General features: G+C 38.9%; 1 protein-coding gene across 1 annotated transcript in view; it reads left to right on the top strand.

Annotated features, from left to right (window-relative positions):
* Nucleotides 1–9,237: 9,237 nt before the first annotated feature.
* Nucleotides 9,238–23,201, top strand: part of LOC121295340 (X-linked interleukin-1 receptor accessory protein-like 2) — a 158,472-nt gene continuing 144,508 nt past the window's right edge. Inside the window, exon 1 of the mRNA XM_041219837.1 lies at nucleotides 9,238–9,796. The gene's annotated coding sequence lies outside the window, so the exon portion shown is untranslated. The remainder of the gene's footprint in view (nucleotides 9,797–23,201) is intronic.

Genomic DNA, 23,201 nt, shown 5'->3' on the forward strand with positions numbered 1-23,201 from the left:
GGGAGGTTCTCTCAATTAACTGATGGAACTTTTATGCCCTGTTATTTTTTTCTCTCCTTTTGATATTCCTTACAAAATAATTGCTATGCAAATGTTCCATTCAAAGCAGATCAAAGAACATTTTGCGTGTGTGGGTTCAGGACAAGAACGAAACACAACTACACTTTGTCAACATAGTTGGAAGGTTAAAAGTACCATGTGAACTTGGAACCAGTATCGCTAGACATTGAGTTCCAAAGTCCTATAGCAATGGATTGAACTCTCCAGTACAGAGAAGTATTGCCCTGTACTGTGACTACATTCAGTGCATGGTGCTGTCTGGGATTTTGATTAACAGAATCAAAGAGGATCATAAAGTGGGTGTCTAGTCTTTACTGGATCCACCACCAAATAAACTGCTGCTTTGTTGTTCTTTATTTTTAAGGCTGTTATGATATTATAAAGAGCTGTGTTGTATATCTTTGCATTAAAGGGTCTGCAATAATTATGTAGCAGGCAGTGGCAGGACGCAGGCACAGGAGTGTGTGGGGAATATTGGGTTGGCAGGGAGGGGGTTAAATTCCTCCCTGTCAAAGCATGTGGGAATGAATAAATGAATTAATACAGGTGTATGAAAAGGGTGATCACAGGTGTTCATTTTTTAATTAATGTTGGTGCTAGTGGTGAAGGTGCATGCTGCTCTCCTGTCCTTTTTGTTTGTTAATGTGTTTTGTTTGTGTTATTAAAGTGCGCATTAGCGTGTAACCTGCAGCTTCTGTGTCCGAGTCTCTCTTCCTGGTAAATAGAAGCCTTGCAGGTGAGGCTGCCCTGTCACACAGGCACAGCACAAGAAACTTACACTTCTGCTTGTGTTCAATAAAACCCTCAGCGGTAACTTATGCAGTAACAATAAAATAAACTATCGACGTCTTGACGGATCAGGACTTCTGTTCTAAATGTTATTTATAGAGTTACTGCTGGTTATAGTGGATACTCTGTAAAAAGTCATGCACAAGTGGCCATGCCTTCCTAGGGAGAAGTTGTATAGCAGGAAGTTCAGCGTTTCCATTTGCACCTATCTGATCCACTCTGTAACAAATAACCTTCAACACAAAGAACTAAACTGTGTGGCCTCTGGAGGCACATCATTCACTGCTGCTGGACTTCATGAACTTGTCTTGACTCCTTACTTTTAAAGCAATGGACTAGGTTGTGGTAAGGGAGTCTGGGAACAGCTAAGTAGCTTCCAATCTGTACCAAAGTCATTGGAAACATCACAGAAAATGATTGGGACTGGATGGATTACAAAAATATTCTTTAATCCTGTGATTACCAGCATTGCTTACTAAAATTATATATATCAGTTATTTCAAATCCTAAAAGGTTGTTCCTGTTTTTCACTGCACTGATATTCAAGTTTTTGTGTGATTGGAGTTAAAGGGTTAAAAGCTACAAGTTCCGGAACTCAGGAAGTTCTTGAATGCCTGGTTCATTTTGCTCTACAGTGCGGGTTGCCTCTCACGACTGCTCATTAACACTGTCCACTGGTGGGGGGTTGTTTGGGTTAAGCCTCATCAACAGTGCTGGGTCATTCGGAGTGCTGTTTGGAGCTGTGAGATAAAACCCAGCGGCTAGGCAGCCTGGCAGTGAGCATTAGCGTGCAATCAGCACGTCGCAGGATTGACTCGGACATAATCACACCCCTAACGCCTGTGCTAATAGCAAAACAAATTACATATCAATTAGTGCGTATACCTTGGAGTACGCTACTGCTAATGTATTCCATATGTGTGGGAGAAACCGTATTTTATTAATATACTGTAATAAACAGCTTTCTTAATCATTGCACCATGCCAGAAACAGCAAAGCAGTAACTTGGGTGAACCAACAAAATGCCTTTCTGTCTTTCGTATAGAGATTCCATTCTTTGCACTCTCATATCTGAATCAGGAGGACCTGCAGTGCAGTTGAGATGTGATTCAATAACTTCATAGAATGTGGCAGTATGGTGGAATGTTAATGGAGGTAACGGGATCAGTTCACTGGCCACTTATGTTGCTTATAAACCCATGTCATTTTATCACAGATGGATAGAGATGCAGTGAGGCAGGCCAAGGTCGCGAGCGTCTTCTATCTGTATCAATCGAATATGCAGTTCTGTCTGCAAGTCAGCAATTTGGGCATCAACAGGATGACAAGGACCATATCCATCAGTCAAGAAGACAGAGAGGATGCTTTGAATATCAGAGTGAAGATCTCATACACTGCTTCAGACCTGCCCCATTCGCTGGAACTGAGCCAATTTAAACCTTATATGGGAGAAAAACCTTGTAACACCAGCTCCAGCCTGTTTTGTTAGATGCGACAAAGACAAATGATGATTATACTATTAGAGCTGCCCATGGTCTAATGACTTTCAGTAACCAGGAGAAAAAAACCTGAATGGGTTCAGTTCCAGTAATGTTGTGCAGTGCTGGGACTGTCATTGTACTGGGTGTGTAACAGTGTTTCATTTCTAGCAGTTCCAGTAATGTGCAGTGCTGGGACTCTCATTGTACTGGGTGTGTCACAGTGTTTCATTTCTAGCAGTTCCAGTAATGTGCAGTGCTGGGACTCTGATTGTACTGGGTGTGTAACAGTGTTTCATTTCTAACAGTTCCAGTAATGTGCAGTGCTGGGACTCTCATTGTACTGGGTGTGTCACAGTGTTTCATTTCTAACAGTTCCAGTAATGTTGTGCAGTGCTGGGACTCTCATTGTACTGGGTGTGTCACAGTGTTTCATTTCTAGCAGTTCCAGTAATGTGCAGTGCTGGGACTCTCATTGTACTGGGTGTGTAACAGTGTTTCATTTCTAACAGTTCCAGTAATGTGCAGTGCTGGGACTGTCATTGTACTGGGTGTGTAACAGTGTTTCATTTCTAGCAGTTCCAGTAATGTGCAGTGCTGGGACTGTCATTGTACTGGGTGTGTAACAGTGTTTCATTTCTAACAGTTCCAGTAATGTTGTGCAGTGCTGAGACTCTCATTGACCAGTGCCAAACAGCACAATATCACAAATTAACAGATTAAACTGACATTACCTGGTCAAGCCATACATGCATAACTCAGAAGAGGAAATTACTCAGCAGCGCTGGAGTTACAACTGTAGGAAAACAGAATACATTTGCACTCTTTGCATAATGTTGCATAATATGATCAACTATGATCTAGATTTGCAACTAAAAAGCACTAAGTGAATTTGTAATCACAAACCATTTTAGACACTTCTATGGTAATTACCAAAGTAAACGCTAATTATAGACTGATTAAACTGAAACACATTGGCTTTATAACTGCAATAAGACAGTTGACAAGAGAAACTTTTGTAACTTTATATTAATGGCAATCAATATTTGAGATATTGGTCTTTGTCTTACTGTCTGTCTACCTATCTATCTGTCTATAAATGCAATGTTACATGAGGTTGTGTACAGTGATCTCTTGGTATCAAGGTAGTAATTAAGGTTGTCTTGCCTAACATAAAATCATTCATTGTGTCACGTGGATCTTTAAGTTATCTCTTTTTTTCTCTGCGACAGTGGTACATGTTTGAAAACCCACAGAGGCAGACACATTACAGAACATCAGTACACAAACTGCAGCGCTCCACTGGTATACGTTCTGGTTGAAGGCACCACAATGAATCTGTGCACACATACAAAGACACGTTATATTTGGACACTTTTTAATTAGCTGTTAGATTGATGGCGGTTCTGAAAACGGACTCTGTATTGATCTTGTCATGTTTTTACAGTACTGCTATATAATAAAATGCTCATGTATTCCTACAGAAATCTGCAGCAGTGTGAGGGCTCACTTCCCTTTACAGAAACACAATCGAAATCACCTTACAACACGTCTCTCAAGTAAGCCCTGGCGACAAAACAAAGCAGAGGATTGTTCCTTGAAAAGATGCTCACTGAAACCCTAATAGAAACAATCGCCAAATACATTGTGTCTTGTAATGTCTTTCTCTTTTTTTGCATAAACAGGATTTGCATATAGTTCAGATTTAAAATCCTCAGATCAGCTATCCGAGAACCATCCGAGATATCTTAGCCAGCCAATGAAGGGCAATACAAGAACAATCACAGGAGAGCAATCTATACAGGCTTCCATAAAACCTGGACTTATGAAGGCTTATCGAAAGAGACAAAGATACCAGTTTAATTTCGTAAATAGTAGCTTGATTTCAGTGCTGTTTCTAGATACATCATCTTTATTTATGTGAAGCAAAAGGATTCTACAAGCAGATGGACTGCAAGTTCAATAAACCATGGCTACAAACGTGCAGCAGGTCACAGATTAAATGAACCAGCCTGAAGCATTTGAAGAGTGAACTATACTACATTAAACTTCAACTATACTTTAGCAGAATTATTTTAAATACAGGGCTTGCCAGTTCAGGGTCTGACTGATTTTAGTTTTACATTGAATGAATTATTCATCTTCCATATTTGAATTTCTTTTATTTATTTTTTTTGTATTTAAAATCATAGTTCATGTTAGCATGTGATAATATAAACACTTCCATCTAAATTTTATAGAAGTTTGCAAGGGTCATGTGTGATGGTCTGAATCCTCTCCTGAATGCATCCTGTCCATACTGCTACATCTGGCACACATGGCATATCTCATTTTCCAGCAAGGTCCTTAATAGGGAAAAAGCCTATCCTCCTGACAGAGGGCATGATCTTTGTGACAGGATTGGCACATCGGAGCAGGAGGTGGAGGTCTGGCTCTTTACTGCGGTACACTTAATTTGTGAGAGCATCAGACTCCAGTATTGCTAGTTTGTTTTTATTTACAGATTAAAACAATACTGGCTTTGTAGAAATACCCAACACATGTAGTGGTTTCACTTTAGCAGTATAGCTACAGGGTGTGCTGACTGTACAGGGAGGTTAGAGCCTTCTGGACTGAAAGAATCCTGAGGAGTCGTCAAGGTTTTTTATACCATTGCTGTTTCCAGATGCCCTTGATGCTGTATCTACACTATAACACCACTCGCTTTGTTCTTTTCTTTTTTTGAAGCGCTACATTTTAATTTAAAAAATCTGTTATATTCCGATTTTGTTCTAAATCAGCTAAACCTTAAAGAGAATTCTTGTGGACACACTGATTTTAGAAGACCTTCAGAAACAGAGGGAACCAAGCCCGTGTGAGTGCCTTTGACTGAAAATGCATTGAAAATGCAGTGAAAGACAGTGTTTAAACAATGATTTGTGATTCAAAGTGCGCCCAGAAAGAAAATGCATGAAAACACATGGCCTGGAAAGCCTGTTCAGGGGATTGGCTCCTAAGTGTGTTATAAATCCTCCTCTCGGCAGAAAACAATTATTTTCTCTGCTTCCAAATATTCAAAGCGAACTTGTTTCCATGCAGAACAATTCCTTTAGCATACGGTGGATGAGGTTTCACAGGGGAAATGCAAAGCGCGTCGAATTATGCTGAAGAAAAACAAAATCATTAAAGTGGTTAGCGCAGGTTTTGAACTGCAGTATAGTTCATAAGAGCTAGAAAATGATGATCTGTTGTCATTCATGGAGATCCTCCTCACCCATGTCTCCTTAACCCTCCCTTTTACTTCATCACTTCATTGTCCTGTATGCTTATTAACCCTTCCAATGTTATATGTCTAGTTCTTTTTACACTTCTCTTTATACCAGGAGAATAGGAAAGAAGAAGAAGAAGCAAACAGATCGAATTCCTGTTTATCATGTGCAGAATGGCTAATCCTGTACAAGTGGAGGCAGGCAAGAGCAATACTGCACACCTGGGTTTGCACAATATATGAAAGTACACAGTGTTATCAGAAAAGGGTTAGGGGTTATATTGTGCAAAAATATGTACACATTAAGTGCACTTTAACTTGCATAATAACATTATAATTATTTGTAAATACACACTAAGTAACTACTGTGTAAACAGTAGTTAGAGACACTTCATGCAAAGTGTTTTCTAAAAGAGATGTGTACTTAGCTGCGGTGGCTGGGAATTAACATTGAAAGAAACAAAATGCTTTTATTTTCTCAAAAGAGAAGACAAGAGAGAGGATGGAGAAATGATAGTCAGAAAGGTGAAACTATATAATACAAAGTTAAGCGGGTAAAATAGACCTATTTAGTAATTCTTAGTCCAGCATTTAAAGCTTTGCCAAGTGTTGCCGAAAGCAAGTTTTAAGAGCTGATGAAGTGTTTTATTTAGGTTTGTGTAGAAGCACCGATGATAATATAGCCACTGGCAGTGAAAACTGAAAACTCCTACTCCCAGTGAATTCTAAAGCAAGAGCAGAAGAATCGATCTTTTTTAAATAGTTAAGCAGCAAACTACCATATTAGTTACTGAACTGTAGTACTAAATATAAAAACGTATTGTTAGTAAAACTTTTCGACAAACATCTTGAAGAGAAGTCGGTGTCCGTGTCTTTGCATGTTGTGATTATTACATATAAAGACTTGTTATGATTATTACAGAACATGTAAAGACTTGTCTGCATGGCAGTTGGAGGCTTCACCATCACTCTATGCCTGCTTTGCCTTATTGATTCATACAAACAGAGCGCCAGAGATGTTTTATTGATGCAAAACGAACAGCATCGACTTTTCACTGCAAGCAAAAGGCTGGTGCATCTTAATATAACACGTTTAATGGTTGAATTATTAGCTTTTAATTAGTGCCAGTGGGGGTCTTCTGTTAGCCAATAACAGCAGACAAATCATTTGCTTGTATGCAGATATGCAAATTAACAGTTTTTATTTGAATCACATCTTAAGTCAGTTATTTTCCAGCAATAGTGGCTCATATTCACACATCTCTATGTCCATAAATACTTGGTACTCATTCCAATCAAACCTTGTTAATTAGACAAATGCTGGACTAGGAATTACTAAATTAACAAAATTAACAAAAATCAGAGTCGCCAGGCAACGATGCTGATCTGTGTAACACTTCACAGGGGCATTAGTAGTTGAATTCATTTCTATGGTCACCAGCCCACCTCATTATCATGCCCAACTAGGGATTATAATATCTAAAAAAAACAAAACTGAATGAGCAATTATTTGTATATGGAATGCACTGGGGGGTTGCCAATTTCCATACCTTTAAGACTGAGAACTACAATAGGAATTGAGCTGTATGTATAAGGGTGTGTGACTGAGTTGGCGTCAATAGAAATTTGAATATTTTATTGTGAGAAACAGCTAGAGCATCACTGCAATTAGCTATTATAAATGGAGATAATGTAAAAATGTACATGATAATAAGGTAACACTTTAGTTTGGGTATTTATAATGTTTATATACAATGCTATCCATACACATGCGGTTATTTATGCTCTTAGCAGTTAGCCAATTGATTTTGATTAGAGGCAACAACATTCCAGTACAATACACGTTTCTAAATGTTTAGCTTTTTTGCTTTGTATAAGAATGTTCTAATAAGCCTCTGTCAGAAACCTCTGGATTTGTATCCACCAATCAAGAAGCTTTGTCGACAGAACATTCTGAAGTCTAGCAGAAAAGCCCAATGAAGTGAAAGAAAAACATTGAAAAGGTAAATGACTCTGTATCCACTTAATACAGAACCCCAATAACAAATACCCCCTCAGTACTGTATTTTACATCACACTTTGCAAATAAATTAAAACACTAACTATTTGTTTAAGTAATTTCCCATGCTAATGATAGTCCTTGGAATTAAGCATGCCTGCCGTTGACTGTAATGTAAAGTCCACTGAGATCATGTAATATGTAATCGTTTAAAGGTTGATCTAGGGCCTGCTTATTAGCTGCATTTGCATATTCCAATGAGGTCCCTAATGTGGTTCCCTCTTTATACCTTAATGAATGATTTAATACCCCCAGACCGATATATATATTATATATATATATTATATATAATATTATATAATATATATATATATATATATATATATATATATAAAATTTAGAATTTTTTTTCAATTATTAATTAAACATGTAATGTGTGGCTAATTGAATATTCATTTATATGTATTTTAGTTAACAGAAATAATCTCAATTTTACATGTACCTGCTCAGAAAACAGCCAATATTACCATAACAGTAATACAGTGATTCTTAATATGCAGTATGTATGTCTCTGGAACAATATATAATCTATACATACAGGCAGTGGCACTAACTCGTGCTACAAGTCTTATATGCCAATATGACTGATCGCTTCTTGGATAGAAAGGAAGGCAGGAACCTCTTCACAAAATTTGAGCTTGGCTTTGTCATTTTTGTTTTGGTAAATTAAATAATGTGGTTTGTACAATGTTTTTAAAGAAACCATCTGAATCTGAATGTCATGTACTAGACTTTTGAACGCAGTCTTTAATAATATCGTGTGGGTACCCATCGGAAACAATGTTACCGTTAAATTAAACCAGAGATATATTTGTGCAACATCCTCCTTCCTGTGTAAGGCACTAATAAATACAATTAAAAAAAAAAAACGCGATATACTAGGGTTACTAAAATACTGAACCTAGATATAAGGACAAGGACACTCTCCCCGTTTTTCCCTTCAGTTCTGTTTTCCAACAAAGAGATGTGTGGTGGGAACACGAAAAGCACCCCCACGCGCTGAAGCTGTCTGCATTTCCATTTACTAGATCTAAACACTGCGAACAAAATGTTACGTGAAATTGTTTTTTTTGTTTGTTTGTTTGTTTGTGTTTTCATTCACAAGCAATTAAAATAATGCATTTAAAATATATTGCAAAGGGCTCATGTTTATTTCTTAAACGCCCTGTGTACCGAAGAGGTACTCCGAAGAGGTTAAGTGTGTGCGGCTTCAGCGTCTTTCATTGCAATACACAAAAGCACACTGCATCTTAAAGTGATCCTAATTTTGCTCAGCATTAATATTAGACAATGAGTAGATTCGATCCACCACGAGGAGGCGTTAAGTATTATTTGTGTTTATTTTTAATATTATACTGTTCATTCTGACCACACACGTTATATGGGCCTATATACATATATTGAGAGAGAGAGAGAGAGAGAGAGAGAGAGAGAGAGAGAGAGAGAGAGAGAGAGAGAGAGAGAGAGAGAGAGAGAGAGAGAGAGAGAGAGAGAGAGAGAGAGAGAGAGAGAGAGAGAGAGAGAGAGAGAGAGAGAGAGAGAGGAGAGAGAGAGAGAGAGAGAGAGAGAGAGAGAGAGAGAGAGAGAGAGAGAGAGCGCTCCGGGACTGTAAAGAACTCTTGCTGTGCGCTTCTATTATCTCTCTTTGGAGCGACCGGAGGCACTTTACATTGCATACCAGTCTAGGGGCTTTTCCGACGCAGTTTTGCAGGAAAGACTTATGGGGCTAATACAAAACAGAGTAGGAACAAGAAGCAGAAGCGAAATGTAATACTCAGCCGCAGACACATTTACAACGCCTGCAAAGCAAAGGGAACAACAACAAGGGAGTTTGTCTCGCTACAAAATAATGACGTGGATCCCCAAAGTGATGGATTTGAAGATGTGCAAAACTGTTAACTCGTTTTAAAAGGGGAGCGAGCGGGTCGAAACTACTACTGCTGGAAGCGTAACAGAGGAAATCACCGCATGTAAAGGAATTGCTTCTAATATAGGAACTGCTTTTTTGTTGTAAAAATTAAAGATGGGTAAAGGCTTGCGAAGAGGTTAAGAGATTAGCTGATTGAGGAAATTAAGTCTAAACAAAGCGTGCCTTCTTCACTGGAAATACTGAAGTGAAATGAACCGTTTTCCTGGGCGCGCAGACAAGTGAAAAGACAACAGGTAAGTTGAATAATCTGGACTTTCTGTTTTCCTTAAAAAAGAAGCACATTTATACTACATTTTGCTAATAATAACGAACTTGTCATGTAACCCCATGTCATTTTATACTTTTAGTTATGTGTATCTATCGTGCAATGATCATTTTGAAGGCTTAAGAAATACCCGATTTGTTTGGCCTTAATTAGACACTAAGGCACGGCCTTATTCGGACACGTGTGCTTTTCAGTATGATATGAGACTGCATATTAAAGTAAGCAACCTTTAGTTCAAGTATCTGAAATAATTGTTAAACTAACGCCGTGTGCATTTTCCATTTAAAATGTGATTAAAAGAGGAACCAGCTGAATAAAAACTCGTCACACACTTCACAATATGCAAATAAACATTAGCAAAAAATGAAATGTTAGTGAAAGGGCCATTAACTAAGCAGGAGCTGTGTATAATATTGCTTCTCGGATAGTCACTCGTTTAAACGGCTGAACTGGTGTGGTGACCCACGCTTGTCTAATTCACAAAGCTAGGTCGCGCTCGAGGCAAGGAGGTATTTTATATACGTTTTGATTTTGGACATAGTGGTAATACAAAATGCGAGTTTACGATCTATATACAGAAAGATGTGTATCGGGTAAACAGAGATGGTGAACTATACTGTACCTGTTTACGTCGTTCTGAATATTGCATTATTAGCCAGAGTCCTGAATCACTTTACCATTACTAAGCCCTGGGACTAAAACACGGAGTTTAAGAATCTGACATTCCTCAAGTCTCCCGCTGTGCGTTTATAGGAGGTTTTCTTAGACAAGGGGGTGTAATTGCCAGTGGTAAACAGAGCTATGACCATCAATCGTGTCACCGAGATGAGATGCTGGTCCTTGGTTAGGTAACCTGTCCGCCCGCATTGATTTATACAGTAAAGTAGCTTCATAGATCAGGAGCAGGACTGGAGATCGACTGCGGCCAGACTTTAGCTGTCACCTTCAACATCGCTGCTCATCTATAATGGCACTGGAGGGAAATGGAAAAGGAGGCAGGCTAAACACATCCACAACAAATAAATTATTACCAAGTGCCCGCTGCCTTTTAGGTTTCAATAAAATATGACATTCATTTATTTTTATTTTTTTCATATAGATGGTGATTGCAGCGGGGCAGTGAAAATCGCATCGCTACAGACATTTTTTGGAGGCATTTGGTAGTTTGTAAAATGTATTAATATGAACGTTTCACATGGTTATACGAAGAGACAATAATTTCATTGTACTGTTTAGAGTGACTGTTTGACTTAAGCCTTTTCTTTATTTCGCTTCGCAGCCAAAACTTGTTTCAGAAATAGTTTGGCAGGCTACTTAGTTAGACTGTAGTGTGGCTGGACAGTTATTCAACTGATTTCCAGTAACGAAATTCTGCATTTCCACTCCAATGGAAGACATGTTTAATAAACCCAAGTTGCTTATTTGCTTACCCATTCATCTGCATTTTATAAACCCGCGTTTCTTATTTGCTTATCCGTTGTTATTTGCCCTTTTCCCCACTACATCTTTCTTCTGATAGTGTCATGCCTAGAGGGAAAGGACGCAACACAAAACCAAATTATTTTGTCCCGGGAAGATGGCAACGAAACCTTTCTTTATTCTTTCTGTTTCATAGCAATAGGTGTACGCGCATGATATGGGTGCACAAGATAACACAGCACACTCATTTCAAACAACTACATTACTTCTGTCTGTACAAGTTTCTATGGGTCTCTTCAGATTTTTGCTTCGAGCATACCCTCTCTAATGTGAAGATAAACAGAGCTTTAACTAGGTATTGCTCTGTTTTTTTTTTTTTTTAAATAATTTGTCTGGTGTGTGTTGATGCATTCCAGGAAAGCGAATAATACGGAGCTGTCCACCTCAGAGGTGCTGATTGCCTATGTGCTCTTATCGGCGTCTCAGTGGAAAATCAGCTGCAGCTTTGCATTGGTATCCAGCAATGCTTCGTTCTGGGTAACTGCTTTATGCGCGTCTGACATCGGGCACAATGAGAAATAGATTGAACTGAGAGAAGTTCATATTTAATTGAAGTGATTTGGTTGAGATTTTAAACATTTACAAAACATATCTCTATTAATGGATGAATGTTTGTGCGTGGGATTAGGTATGCATTTTTTTTTAAGATTTGGGGTTGACAATGCATTCCTCTTTCTTCTTCTTCTTGTTCTTATTCAGCAACATTATTAATTCATTGTGAACAGACATTTACTTTGAAGCAGCTGCCTGGGTTTAGTGAAGAGCAACCTCTGTTTCATTACCAAGCAGTTTTCCCCAAGAAGGAGCTTTTGTTTGCTGATGCTTAACAACAAAGATCAGTCAAAAAGATACTTTCACAGGCTGCACAGTTGAGAAAAAAACAATAACAACATGAATTAGTGGGTTGTCAGAAACACCTTTGTGGATTTTACCTGGCAACATCAAAGGTCATTGATAGTGTATGAGGAGAGGGAGGGAGTACAAGAGCTCCAAGAGGTTACTCTTGTATGTTAATTGAACTGACAGCAATGCAAAGTCATCTTTCCATTCATAGACTGAGCTTTATGTTTGCGGTATTATTCTTATCAAGGATAACAATGATGAGATGATCACATCTCGCTCCAGAGAGTGTCTTGTATGACACACACAGCGCTGGAGAAGAGAACCTAAATAAACTCTTACATTGAGTTTAAAGTCAGGAAAAAATAATAACACACATTTATAGAAAGCACCTTTTAAAAAATGTAGTATATCAAAATACAAATGTGTACTACAAGACAAACATGGTTGTATAGTTTACTTAAAATGTGCAATAAAATACAAAATATAATATTGCATTGTTTCTCCTAGTTTCAGGTTTTTCCTACTTTTTAGAATTTGCATACTTCTCTGATGCATCAACTTAGGAGCAGTTACATTGTTCTTAATTAATGGGCAGTTTATTAAGGGGTTTCACTTCACTTGCACTTGCTTAAAAATAGAGTGCAGTGCGCTACAACTCCAGACCGCAAATGACTCAAGTTGTCTGAAGCTTGACTTGAAGGCATTTGCAAATAAGTTCTGGCATGTTTGTTTAAATATATAATAAGAGAGTTGAGCAGACCAGTGCAGTCAAACCTGGGCTCAACGGTTTATTTTGTGGTTTGTAGAAACCATTTCTATCAAAGGGGTTGTCATCTCTCAATACAGAGAGAAGAAAACATTTGCCTCTTCTGCCCCTTTGAGAAAATACCTGCAGTTGAATTTGAGAGTGATGCAGTATCAGGTGAAACATTGGGTACTGAAGACAGATGGCTGGGCAAAATCCAGAGTGGAAACAGCTTTGGTTTGACTGTGCCCATTTATGAGCATCAGCCCGTTCATCATAAAGATTTCGTTTTAAGTGGCGAACAGCGTCAACATTGTAATTTACGATGTTGAAAGCAGCTCTTCGGGTTTTATTGCCACCAGCTAATCCCAGGTTTAAATGACTTTCCTCTAAGTGCTTTTTATTGTGTCAATTGGTGGCAGCCTGGCGTTTGACATCAGTGACATATTTATATATTCGTAATAATTGAAATGTAGTTGTCATTAGCCAAAAAAAAGAAAAGCCTTTCAGCAAGAGGCAGACATCAAAATCCATGCAAGCTCAGAAATGTGTTGTTTAGACCGACATAAATTACCAGACTTGTAGATTTTATTCTTTCAGTGAACATGGTAATAGCCTAAACACAAGGGTCATTGGACCCTTACAATGGACATTGTAAGCAGGCTCTTATAATTAAGTTTTACAAGTGCAAATCCAGTATGGGTAAGGGCCAAGTTACTTAGCATTTAAATGGTCTGTGAGGCGGTAGGGGACAGGCATAAAGAAATATTTGGAAGACAACACAGTCCTTCATAGAACTGTGTTGTAAATCTAAACTACATCTCGTCTAGCTCTGAGAGAATTTTCATAAACGCTGAACTCCTGTGCATGCAAACGCATGTGAATATATTAAGTGTGTCGCAAGTACATTATATTTTACAATCCATGCATATTGTATATGCAGCATGGCAACACACACATATATAATAATTATGTCCCACATGTTCCCCTCCTATACTCTTTGCACAGCATGCAATTCCTTATTGGTTTTGTAGTCTTTGGAGATGCCATTTAGTTGACCCTGGTAAATATGGTGGGGAGTGCATTGTCTAGCCAAGTGACATTTATATTCTTGACTGATAAAAGTCACATGTGCATATTGTTTGGACCAGTCTGGAATTTGTAATGTCATGTTTTTTTTGTTTTTTTTTAATGTTGCAAAGTGAAATTCTAAAGCAGCTCTTTGTTGCTTGAGAACCAGAAGCAGGATCAACCCACCTCTGGTCTAAATCATGCTCTGTTACAAACTGAAACAACGGCAGAGTGGTCAGGAAGTGATCTCACAGCACCTGCACATCAAAAGCATTGTCCAAAACATTAGTGTTCCTTGTTTTTATGGGTTTAATTTTTTTTTTGTTATATATACTAATTTATAAATGTTCTTTTGTATCCTTTGCAGTACCATTTGCTGTTTATTGGCTGTGAGCTTTTAAAGTTGGCCTGCTCCAAGGTATCCCTGGATTAGTGCAAAAAAATATGTATTTGTCTCCTTGGAGGACTGGCTCCTGGAAGGAGCCTGATCATATTTGAATACAGTCTTGGACACTGCTAAGATTGAGGGTTTGACATCTGAAAGGTAGACTTTTCTACACAAATTAATTATATGTAAGTAAAACACTATTAATATGTTTTTTTTTCTATTCTATGAATTTGTATTTAATTTGCATGAAACACATTTTTCTATTAAATTGAATGTAATGGCTTTTCAATTGAATGTAATGGCTATTTTTGGAGATATGAACAATCATAATCACCATACAGTTACAGTACAGTTGCCGTGTAGTAACACATCTAAGTGGTTTATTTATGCAGTATATATTAGTATTCATGTATTGCTCACTGATGATTATAACATTGTATAAGGATCCCTGAGGTATGTTTTTGGATATGGCAGTGAATAGACTGTGGTCCATGCTAGCTGTAATATAGATTGGATGTTGTCAGACCTTTAATTCTGGTTACTCACACAGCCGCAAGAGCACCACACAGACTCTATTATTGCATCACTGTGCTCCCAATTGCTTGTTCTGTGCAGGCACCAATTATCAGCTAGATAACCTATTGTTAGTGCAGCTATACCCTAAGAGACTTTATGTCAGCTTTGTAAATGGGTGTATTTTATATATTGTCATAGTAAGGGATAGACACTTAACAGCTAACTGACTAAACTAAAAGCAAAAACAAAACATTTGGCATTGCTGTGAGGCATGACGATGTCAGAGATGAAACCTATTGGTGAGCTTGGGAGCTGATCTAGTCTCAAGCTGCACAACTGGAATATTTATCTCAAGAGTGAAATGATTGCAGTGCACAGGTATGTTTTAGGGTGTGAATTACTGCATACTCCATCTCGTTTGTGGCAGTTCACTGGTTTCTCTTCTGTAGACAAATCCTCTCAATGTGACAAGTTCTCATCTAACTGCAGTAAATTCAGACCCTCTGGCTACCTATCAAGCAGCTGATTTGTGACAGATAAAGACAAGATCTGGTTGTTGGAGGAAACAGACAAACAAATAAATAAATACCAGTGTAAAAATAGATAGGGGCAAAAAACCCAAAAAACACAGTACTGATTGGAAGAGGTAAATCTGCAAGGTGTGTGAGCTGCTGTGCAGTGATACATGATCACTCCTCTCAATTATCATCTCTTATTCCTTCAAGAAAGTTATCTTTAGTAATTTGTGCACCTTAGGATATATGTGAAAACCACTCTATCTATCTATCTATCTATCTATCTATCTATCTATCTATCTATCGATCTATCTGTCTATCTAGCTGCCATAGGACAGCACACCTTACAAACAATATTTTTTTTTTCTTGAAGATGACATCTTTGATGCACACACACACACACACTGGGAGACACCAATAGGAACAGTTTGGTGTCAGTGTTCTTCACAGTCCTGTGGTGCTCTCTCTTTGTGAATTATGCTATTCTATTTGATAGAGCCTCTCTAATACATGTGAAGATGGCACGCTCCCCCCGTACCATTGCCATGCACATGAAGCCTGCGTCTGTGTCCTCCAGCAGCTGCTAAGTGTTGCGGGCGAGTTCCATCAAGCATCTCCCCTTTAAGCACACTGTCCATACCTGGACCATTACTGTAAGCAGTGAAACATTGGCATGAGAATGAGGTCTGTGGCACAGTCTGCCTGTCAGCAGATGCTAAATGTTACAGAATGCTTTTTTTTTCCCCAAACAGTCTTTGGAGCCTTCGAGTGCAAAAGAACAAAAATGGAAAAAGAAAGAAAAAAACCACGGCAAGGCATGCAAATGCAGTCCCAGGCATATGTTTCACAGTCTTCTGTCTCAGACAGCTAAATTATCTGACACAAATTATAAGTCATCTCCTAAAAACCCATACTTAACCCCCCACAGATTAAGATTCTTTTTGTAGCAGCTGCTGAGTATTTTTCATGGCTGGTTACATGCTTAATTTCCTTAAACTTATAGGCTTGCTATGCTTTACTTTAATTGCTTAACAAATTAATTGTTCGGGCATCTGCAGTATTGAATTCTGTACTAATTGTCTTTTTAAATATAGAGCCATCACAAAACATTTTATTTGGTCCCCGGAAATCCTAGCTGCATGTTGTGAAAAGTTTTCATTATACTGTAGATTACTACTGTACTCAACGACATGAAATGCATTAAAAAAAATACCCTACAAAAACAACCCATTTTAAAGCCATCTTTAAATCCACGCAGCAGTGCAATGGTATCATTGACTCTGTGGCATTCATCATTTCAGACATCAGTGTAACCTGCTTATTAAGGTGTGAAATGGAATAGTCTGCAGTAGAAGCTAATAAAGCTGGCCACCAGCATGCATTGTACATGCTTCCACATTGATGTATGCACATGATAGAAATGGTAATAATGTTCTTGAAAAACAATCCAACTACTTCAGATTACTGTAACTGCAGCTTACTGCTGCCAGGTTGTCCAAAAGCTGGATCCAGATTAGTGATTCTACTCCCATATTAAAAGGCTAGCAAATCGTGGTTAAAATGTCACCAGTAACCTGTTGCAAAAGCTATCCAAATATTTAGGCACAGATGGATAAGACTTCAGGAACTGAAGGTCAAGCCCTGATTCATGCGTCTCAAGCCATCGTTTACACATCAGTTTCCTTTTCTTTCTCATTTTAACACGTCGTAAGGAGATTTAATTGATAATGCGATCCATTCACTTTCCTAGTGTTATTACATCTGTATTATTAAATTAGTTTTTTTTCATAGTTTTGACTTCTAGTTGGAAACACATGTTATTTGCACATTAAGATCCGATACTGTGTGGTAAAATAATAGTAAAAATTGATGTTTAATTAGTGCAAGACAAAATACAATGTTTAACAACGATCCATTCACTTTCCTAGTGTTATTACATCTGTATGTAGGCGTGCATTTCATTATTTGTTTATTAATTTATTTTTTCATGTTTTGATTGAAACACATTTATTTGCCATTAAGATCTACTGTGTGTAAAATAATATAAAAATGAGCTCATTAGGCAAACAAACAGTTTAAAAGTCCCCCCCCCCCCCCCCCCAGTGCTGCATGCCATGAACACCAGCAGTGAGTCGCAACCTAAAACTAAACTATTCAAAGAGCTGTTCTTTCTAGCTCCAAAGTACTGCCTGCTAGACATTGAATGAATTGATAATGCATTGTGAAAGCACTTTGCAAAGACATCCTCCTTCCATATCCAGTGCACTGGACACTGTGCTGCACAGGGTGAGAAACAAAATAAAAACAGTTCCGGGATTCTTTGAGCATTTTCAGTTCAGGCTTCAGGAGTGAGTTCTTGTTGCTGAGCCATCCCTGGAAATCTCCATTCTATGTATTGACCGGGTCCAGCCTTGAACTCCAGGGGATACGGCTCCCAGCATTCATGAGTGTGGAATGAAAACCACGTCAGGCTAGCAGATTTAAGAGGTGTTTATATTACTAACCTGACAATCATTCAGAATGGCTTAGATATGCCATCATAACTATTCTGGACCCATGAGCAAAAACGAGTTGGGTCTAATGTAGTCTACTGCAACTTTAACAGGTGGCCAGGTGTCAATTGCATAATTGATAATCCATTAACCCTGGTCACCTGTCTTTATAAAGAGGCTGCAAAGCCAGTTCCTTTGTTCTGCTTTTGTTTGTTCCTGTGCTTGTGTACCACCATGAAGAGTCATGCCTACGTGGATAGCCAAGGAGAGTGAACTGGGCGGACCAACAAAGGTTATTACCGTGTGTAGACTGGGATAACTGCAATGTTTAGGTAGAGGTTCATTGAGGGATGTTAGGAAGAAGGTTCCTGGTGCAGGACCTCCCTGTGTAGCGAGAGTAGCGCACGGCCCGAGCTTGGCCTGCACAGGGAGGTCCCGCATCAAACATAACAACGAACAACTAAAACTGCCTTTTAAGCATCTTTTTAAAGGCAAGTGACCAGGGATCATTGATTATCAATCATGCAATTGACATCTGGCCACCTGCTGCACATTGGGTTTCAATTAGGCAAGCAGGGAGGTCTTCCTCCAAGCCCTGCCATCCAGCACACACTTTGTTTTTACAAAAGTTACACATTTTTATTTACAACCCAAACCAAGCTATATTTTATTTATAAACCCAACACTGTTATATTATTTACTGCGACAGGCCTCAGCCCTGCCATAACGTGTAATTGGCCCATTGTGACATTCAAATGCTATGGCATTACCCAGAAAATCAATAGAGAATGCAGCTGTGAAGGATGGTACGTTGCTGCATGCATGCATGCTCTTTGATCTGTGTCTACTGTAGAGATGAACACAGAGGTCCAGATCTTTCTGGAACCCACAGCATCTCTGTGTCTCTTTGATCTGGATCAATTCTGTTGCAACAAAAGAAATGACCAATTCATCGTAAGGAATAAAATTAACCCCTACAAAAAAAAACTACCATGCCTAATATCACAAACCCTGGACTGCCTGCCACCAAAACCAACATTACAGGCTGGTTTCACTGGTCCAGATTATTGTTAACCATGGGCTGCCTGCTACCTAAATCAACATTACAGGTTGGTTTCACTGGTCCAGATTAGTGCTAACCCTGGACTGCCTGCTACCTAAATTAATATTACAGGCTGGTTTCACTGGCCCTGATCAGCGCTAACCCAGACTACTTGCTACCTAAATCAACAGTGCAAGCTGATTTCACTGACCATGATCAGCGCTAACCATGGACTGCCTGCTACCTAAATCAATATTACAGGCTGGTTTCACTGACTTTGATTAGTGCTAATCTTGGACTGCCTTACATAAACATTAAGTAGCCCAAGATTAGTGCTAATCAAGATCTTTGAAACCAGCCATAAAACAATGCAGCAGTTAAGATTCTTTTTTGTTTTTTTACTTTAGCAGTTGAGTTTCTGAATTAGCACCGCAAACTGGCAATACCCTTTCAGTAATATTTGGATTTCTTACATTTTATGTTCATGTGTTCTCAGCTGGGACCTGCTTTTAAACCCACTAGGCTTGACATTTTCTGTGTAAGTAATTCAAAATGTTTGTTAACATTTAAGAAAGCTGGGAATAAATATTTGATGAGCTGCATCAGCAGAAATAACAGCACATAGACTACCATATACATAAAACCTTCCTGTGATCCAGAGTTTGGATAGCCTCTGTATCTCTGCCTGTATATGTTATGTCTCTGATGCCTCTGGTAGGTAGTGTATTGAGTATCAATAAGCCTCCATTGATTGCAACAATGGCAGATTTGAAACAGAAGTAGGATTGATGAAGTACATCCAATGAGCAGGTCAGCTGTTTTCTAGCTTGTCTGTTCAAAGTTTCCCTATCTGTTTCTGTGATGCCCTCTTTAATATTTCCTGTACTTTACTGACCTTCCTTCTTTCATCTTCCTTGAAGATACATTCAGGAAAATGGATCTCCTGGCTGTCATATCACGGAATTCTATACTTATCAAGTAAATAAACACTGGCTTGCTATGATTTAATTGGATTAATGTTTACAATGGGGATGCTCAGATGCTTGGCTTATTTATTGATTCTGCATGCTGATGTGCAGGTGCATAGCCCACAGAGATGTCGTTACCATGCCACTGTTTCCATGTTTCTCTTGCATTTCATTTTGTGTCGTTGGAGGATACTGCACTGGAGGCTGATATTGACCAGAGGGACATGGAGCAGCTCAGCTGGTGGGGTTCTGTGTAGTTAATGCATCACAGTGGGTTGTTGATCCTGTATCAGCATGTTGAATCAATAAATAAACCAAACAGCTAAGCATGCCTCTTGTCTCGCAGGCTGGCCTGGGGAGAGATCGTTACTCACGGCTATTTCTTCCAGGACCTCTTGTAAACTAAGGATTGCAGTCAAACCTTGAGATTTAGCAGTGCCTCTTAAGGCTTAATTCACTTCATGTGTCAGTGGGAGGGAAGCATTGAGGGCAGTTTAAAGTGCTACAGAACAACCTGCAGTTTTCTGCAAGAAACGCATGACCTTACCTTTGCAGAAAACTTTTACACAGGAGCGTTCACCAGGAGAGAGAGAATTTCTCTTATGAGCATCATAGTCACTCCAGTTCATGCTCCCTCTTACAATAATGCTGGTGCTCCAATTGAAATAAATGACATACTGTGGGAACAGACTGGATGGAACAAGCTCTGGATCCACCACGATGCCTGTAGGAGACGTTCTCTTTCTCCTTGCAAACACTCCAGAGTAAAAGCTGACAAAAGTATTCTCCAGGTAATTTCTAACCTGTGACAGGATACGTGAATACAATAACAATCTCAAATCAATGAGGGTTTATTATGTTTAATAAATGATAGCTGCAATACAGAAAATAACGTGTTCCTTATACACGCTGCAGGGTGTTCTGTAACACTGCTTGATTTGGTATTGATTCTGGAAGGACAGTAACAGTGAGGGTTCGACTGTTACAACAGCGACACTTTAAGGTTCTTATCATGACTTTTCCTATTAGAATGTGGGGGCTATTAAACAGGGCTCCTGTGGTTTGGGTTAGTCATTGGAATAGGGGCAGAAATCCATAAGACTATGGGGGAGTGCTTCCAATCAGGGAAGTGTTCTCTTTATTTTAGTCTTGAATCATGCCTCTATGCAATGACTCAGACTCTTCAAACACCCCGTCTTCCTCTTGGTTTACCTTTCAGCAAAGTGTGGTGCTATTTAACTCCATCGCTTCTCTTGTCACTGTTTAAGTCAAATTGTTCCAGTTTGCATTACTAATTGAATGTATTTGATAAGAGAATGTATTTGATGTGAATGCTACATCAATTCTGAGAAAAGGGTCCTTGTACGCTGAAAACGTACATCAGAGACTAATAAAGTTGTTGACTGTCAGGAATGCACAGCAGGCGGTGCTTCTTTGTTAAGCAAGCGTGGAGTTGGGTCTCAGTGGGTGAAGAGGCGCATGCCGAGAGCGGTCCCAGCTCCTATGGGCCCTGCATTTAGCCATATGGCAGACTGGCCTGGCCATTGATGCATTCATGAAAGGATACAATCCCGTCATCCGAGCCAGTTGGGTTGTGCTGTCATCCAGACTGGCTCCCTTGTGGGTCTTTCACAACATTATCACATGCAGATAAGCTGTTGAACCACCTCTGCCCTGTGAATAGCAATGATCCTGCTAACACCACCACTGCCTGCATTCAATATATGTATTTATGAATTGATTTACTAAGGGTTGCAGATGGGATATTATTTACTCTGCAGTCACATGCTATGCTTGTGCTTATCTTTATTTCTGTCTTGGTAGCTGGAATATTATAGACTCTCTTCACTGCATGGATAATTAATGACCATCTGCTTCCTCATCCCAACTCAGGCTGCCTGTTAGATTCAGCAGGAGAGCCGGCTGAGTGCAGGCAGCATTCAGAAGAGAAATGATTTTTTGCTCTCATGATGAAAGAAGAAGGGTTCTACCAAAGTCCTGATCTTGATCACATTAAATATGAGATTATTATTATTATTGTTGTTTATTTAGCAGATGCCTTTATCCAAGGTGACTTACAGAGATCATACTGTGAAAAGTGAGATGAGCAGTAATAAGGCAGCATTTCTTATACCCCTGAGACACAATGTTTCACAAAGTCTTACTTGCTGATTAGACTTGAGCAATACATAATGCGCTGTATAAGAAACATACCTCAAAACATACATCAAAACCGTGTGGTACAAACCGGTTCAACAGTGGAGGGGCGAAGTGCAATTTTTTCCCCCTCAATTTCAAACGATCGATTTGAAAACTACAATAAACATAGGTTTAGATAAGTGGGTCAGGCTTAAACTGATGGAGAAGGATTGGACAGACACTGCAGAACAGGTGCTGCATTCTTCAATAACAGTATGTCTCTTCTGACTTAATACAAAGACCTGAATGCATCCTTGCCAGTAATGAACTGAAATGTAGTCTTTAATGAGCCTCTTGTTAGCATTATTCGAATGAGGAGTGGGTACAGAGGCTCTGTCTTTGCTGCTCCCAGAGCATTCAATAGAGGCTTGGTGCTAACAGCCATTATTAGCTGCAGGGGAACAGCCCCAAACCTGCCCACTGGAGAGCTCCCTGCACAGCTTTTCTCTCTTACGCTGAAAAAGTATTGAAATATTTGCTTGTTTATATCATCTGTGCTGCTGCTTGACATGTTTTGTATTCTGCAGGGACCCAATTTAAGAACTACCCTAACTGCTACCTCAACAGCAAAGACCTGAGAGAGTTAAGAAAAAAGAAATAACCTGCTCTAGTATAAAATCAAACTGGGATAAAAGATTGTGGGTTAATCACTTTTATTATTTTTTTGTGAAGGAGCCTCCTTCCTACTTATATCTGGTTTTACCCTCCTTGAAGGTTTAAGTAGAAACAAATACTAATTCTGTGGCTGGAACCCTTAATGCTTTGCAATTCAGCAGGGATCTCTTGGTCTACTGTTTTGCAAGCCCAAAGGGAATCTGCAGATTTATTGGGAAGAGAGAGTTTGCAAAAAAATTCCCCTTTTGCCTGACAGCAAGAAGCGGCAGTTAGAACAATATTAGGTTTAAATTTATAGAGTGTTTGATATAAATTAACATCGCTTATAAATAAACGAAGAAGGGATTGGGTTTATTAAACAGCAGAATCATCAGCGTTTTACACCCTATCTTGCTGTTTATTTGCTAACTCCAGATTGCACGGTTCTAATGAGTGGCCAAGGTTCTTTTTGTAGAGCTTTAGAGACCCTGTATCATTTTTTGTTCTATTGGGTGGATTTT

This window comes from Polyodon spathula, chromosome 20, assembly GCF_017654505.1.
Source record: "Polyodon spathula isolate WHYD16114869_AA chromosome 20, ASM1765450v1, whole genome shotgun sequence".
Taxonomy (NCBI): Eukaryota; Metazoa; Chordata; class Actinopteri; order Acipenseriformes; family Polyodontidae; genus Polyodon; species Polyodon spathula.